Source organism: Schistocerca nitens, chromosome 4, assembly GCF_023898315.1.
Source record: "Schistocerca nitens isolate TAMUIC-IGC-003100 chromosome 4, iqSchNite1.1, whole genome shotgun sequence".
NCBI lineage: Eukaryota > Metazoa > Arthropoda > Insecta > Orthoptera > Acrididae > Schistocerca > Schistocerca nitens.
Window position 1 is genome coordinate 826,902,732 of NC_064617.1, and position 4,931 is coordinate 826,907,662.

The window sequence follows — 4,931 nt, forward strand, 5'->3', positions numbered from 1 at the left end:
AACCCTTTTTAAAGCTTATCCAGGTGGAAAAGGAGCTTTACAAACAAACTTTTTTAGTCTCCCTTAAAATAGTAAATGTGCTACATTTCATCGCTTTTAGTCGGGAGTCCGACATATGGCCACTTACCATTTCTGTTGTGATGCAGTTAATAGTTACTGCTTGAGTTGCTCTCCAAAACAGCATCCCACATGAGCAAACTAGATGCATCTTTGCTTGTGGGTACTCGTACTTTAGATACTTGCGCTATGCACATCTCTGTTTAAAAAGAATAGCTCGATGCCATTTTTCGATCCAGCCGCGCACGTCTGCTTTCATGCCCTGCAGCTAACTCACTGGAAATACGTGTAATAACCTGTAGCTTTGATCCTGCAGTCAAATGGTCTGTGCATTGGCTAGAATTGCGAACTAATAAAATACACAGAAATACAAAATAAAAGATAAATGAATATTTTAATAAGAAGGACTCTATTCTAACGTCTGTAATTGATGCGGACGACAGATAATTATGTTGAATGATGTTTAATCAAGGAAGTACATCTCAAATAAGCGGAAAGTCGTGCTAAGATATTCAGTTAAAATGCAAACAAGAAACACCCTTATCAAATGCAGTGAAGTTACGTTGAGAGAGGTACCAGAATGGCAGCAGAATCCACAAACTAAATAGTCATCAAAGACTAGCGAAAACTAAGGCCATTTGTAAATCACAACACACGTAAGATCCACCAGCTCAAAATAGCTCAGAGTTCAACATGAAGATTCACAAATTAACACACGTGATATGAAGAATAGTAACTCATTCTCTTTCTATCATCAGTTCCCTAACACATGCGTAAAAAATTAGAGTCATACTCTGAAGCACATTCAGACCTCTCGAAATATAAAGTCCCTCCAAAAGTATTGTCGCGGCCATTCAGAAAATAATCCCCTATACGAATGAATTATGCAAGTCACCATAGACAGATAAGCCATCTTCCAGCACTCGACATAAAGTGTCCACAATCGCCCACTTGAGCTCTTCACTCGGAAAATCTCAGGCTCCACTTGATTCCAGCAGTGTTCCGACACTGTTCAACTCTCATTGGCTAAAGGCCGTCCCACCAAAAATTCATCCTTCTCAGATTGTACATACGCAAATCATAGCAATATTTAAATAAAAGAAACCTTGCAAACATTCGGTTACATTCAGATCATTCACAAATGTAAGTAATTGTTGGTTTTTAAATAAACGAACTAACATTCTTGCCCAAGTGCGCTTACGTTAAATGACCAGTAATTACCGCTAAATATTATTTAAACAATTACTTATGCCTTCTTGACAGAGGCTACTTTTGATTCTTTTTCAAACTGTGGTGTCTTCTAACACATGCGATTGACCACTTCTAAACTGGCAAATTTCTTGTGTCACTTGCAACCAACATTTAAATGAAATTAACTGAAAACGCAAGTAGGACATACTGTGAGGTAGTCATGCAGCATTCATTTGCTGTATAAATGTGGAGAATATGATATTTTGACAAATATTTGCATAATGAAAAAGATGTAAAAGACGTAAATCAATAAATAAAATTGATACTGATACGTAGCTTTCAGGCGTGGTATCTATAGTGCAACGCTATCATGTCACAGCCAACGTTTGTTGAAATAGCATGAAACGATAAAAAGTTGTTAATTCTGAGGGTCATTGTTTCGCTGTAAGGTATTAACTTCTGTAGTTTTAAAGATATTGAAATATTATTGTGTCACTGAGATTGCAAACGTATTCAGGGTCTCGATTGTCGAATCTCAAAGAGCTGTAACTTGGCAGTCTTTATGAGTCTCTGACACTCCGCCATTTCCTGGAGCATATTCTACACAAAGGCAATGTCTGCGTCAACCGCCCGAATTCCCAACTCTGGGATTTACCCGTTTCTGACGACGCGCTCATTTTCTCGGCACCTGGCTGGCTGGAAACGTTCTACTACCCGGACTGGCCACTGCGCGCTCTGATCCCTGGACCCGCTAGGGTTCAGCCATGCATCATACTTACCTTAAATCGTGAGAATTCTAGGCGGCCGATTAGCTCATCTAGATATGCGTAACGTTACACTGTTAACAGTAAATTTTGGATAGCTTTTATTCTCAAGTTGTATCCAGATGTCCTCATACACTGTGTGCTAAGTATTTTTAAGTCTTGGCTGCACATCTCCTGTGGGAAGATTGGGAGACAAAAGACAAACGGTGGATCTTGCAGCGTTGCTGAGAAAGGTGATGACTGTTCAAATGCGCAGGTGACAGTGAGGTACACCTCCAGGTACAGGTCCTTCAGCTTAAGCAAACTGTGACGCAAAGCTTCATCTGTGGAGTGGACCAACATAGTGTCTCTCAGCGGGAGGATGGGTATGACTACTGGCCCTGGTCATTGGAACAATGGAAGCGACACTCCCGAGGTAACGCCTACAGTGGCGCAATCCACTCCCGATAGGATTCGAAAGACAGTTTGTGAAAACTTAAAAACTTGTGCCTGGCTGCTGTCAAATATAAAAGACTATCAAGGTGGTGTGAGAGAGACCAAGAGGCTCAGCTTCTGGGTGTAATTGCTGGATCAACTGGAAGGCAGACTGTTCCGCATTGGCCAGCAGAAAAGCATTTTGCTGCATATCACCTGCAGTGTTGCGGACGAGGAAGTGCCGCTAAATCCTGGTGATGTAACAAGACCAGGGTCCCATTTTACGGTCGAACTGTTGCAAGGGCAGTGGCATAGTGCAGATGTTGCTCACGGAGGAGTCAATCTGTGCATGGTGCCCGGCGAACTCTGGAGCTGACTGGGTGACAGCCGCCAGCCGTTCGACGAGAAGTTCACTGGTGTGTTGCGTTCTCTGCTGCAGATGAGTTGAATGTACTGGCTCCACAGTGGTTGACGTTTTGGAAATCGTCCATCAAGCAAAGGTTGCCTCCCTGGAATAAGATACATACGAAAAAATATCCGTTTAAATGCTCGTTGCCGTGTCAAATGGCCAGTTTCATGGAGATATTCACTAGAGGGGCAGGTAGTCACAATATAATAAGTTCACTTCCAGAACACAACTTAAACAAACTTTCCTCGAATTATGGAAGTTAAGTTCCTTCAGTTCAGAGATTACACAAACTTCTTCAACAAGTAAAAAATAAATAAATAAGTGGCTCAACACGTGAAAATAATCAGCTGATAAGTGAAAAGATAACACTCGTTAAAGATGAGCAGAATCCTGAAGTCTGCATAAAGTTAAACATCGACATAAAACAATGTCCATAACCGTCGGGATTGGAAATAAGCCAAGTCTGCACTTGAACTTAAGGTGCAGAAGCAAACACTCAAAAAACTTTACAATTGTCCTTGATAGGAGCAGTTCCTATTATCAAATAGTTGTACTTGATTTATGACGGTAAGCACCGGTACGCCGTACGGAAACCTCTGACGACAAAAAACCGAGCCGCAGAGTTTGAGCTGCAGTATGCTAGAACTTTTGCTGCGGTTGAAGCGATGTAAACCAAGTGTTGAGTTCACACATTTAAAATGTTCAGAACAGTGTTTAAAATAATGTTTTAAGAAGTCTAAATTTCAAAACCGCCCCATGAAAGGTCACAGTACCGGAACATCATGTTTTACAAAACAAACACTGTCTAACAGTACAGAAAATTTCTCGAAGTCTGGCAAGGATAGAAGCATAAAGTCTTGGTACTGTCTTGTCGGTGAAGTAAGAACTATAAAAATTACATACAGAGTCCCAGTTAGCAGGACGCCAATCACACTACAGTCCATATAGAGGAGGCAAAGTGTTGTCCTGGGGGATGGAGGATGGTGACGGAATCGACAGCGGGGTGTTGCTGAAATCCTCTTGTCAGTTGTGGGCTGTGATGGAACTACTTTGCTAATCTCGTGCACTGGCATAAATAGCTACCTCGTGATACGATACATGCGGGTACATTTTCGGCACATGTTACTGTGGATGCAAGGAGAGGTGGGGTATGACAACGACGTCTACCGACACCGTACACCGTGTGGCGTATCCGCGTGCACAGCATTCGCCTACATCACTCGGTATGCACGCGCACGCGAAAGCACGCGGCTGGCAGTTCGCTCATTCGACATCAAGGAGCACAACTCATGGAGTGATGGGCAACAGCCCAGTGGCCTTGCGTCCCGGTTATAGAGAAACATAGACTCTACCCATAGAGCTTCGACACAACGTAACGGTGCTAATGGGACCAGCAAGTGTTCAAATGCATTTATAATTAGTCTACAATTACTTTTTAGCTGTCGCTATTCAATGTTTTCTGTATCAGGTATGTGCTGTATACTTTAATTCGTTCCTGGATCGAGAGTGTACGATGAATTACTGTAATGAATATTGAATAGGGCTCAATTAAGTTTATGGATTGGTAAAATATGTTTCACACAAACTGTCGGCGCTTGAACATGGCATTTTCGTTAAAGGTCCGTTTGTAACCTCCCCCTCTCTTATCGACCTTAATGACAGTGAAAAATTAAACCGCGTGTACCTAATGGTAATTTGGGAGAAGCAATCGTCACCGAAGTCAATCTGTCGGTATAGAGGGAGGAGAGGGTTACATCTAAATGAAAGGAAAAATGCAAATGAAACTGGTGGAAATTAATTTTGAAAAGGGGTAAAGTTAACAAAGGAAGTAAATGTGCGGCCGTTACGTTAACAATTAACTAGCGGTAATTAGATATTTGAGATTTGGTGGAAATTACGGTCGCCAGTCCTATGGACAATTACTATAGTAACTGATAAAGAAAGGTTAGTACACATATAATTAGCACTAGAAGCGTGGCAACTGAAGGTTGACACGTGTAGTGTGAAAACTGAAAGTTTGTCAGAAGTAGTAAATTTCGCTACACTCTGACTTAATTTAGCAAAAGAATTAATAAAACCGGAAAATCGAAAGTTAA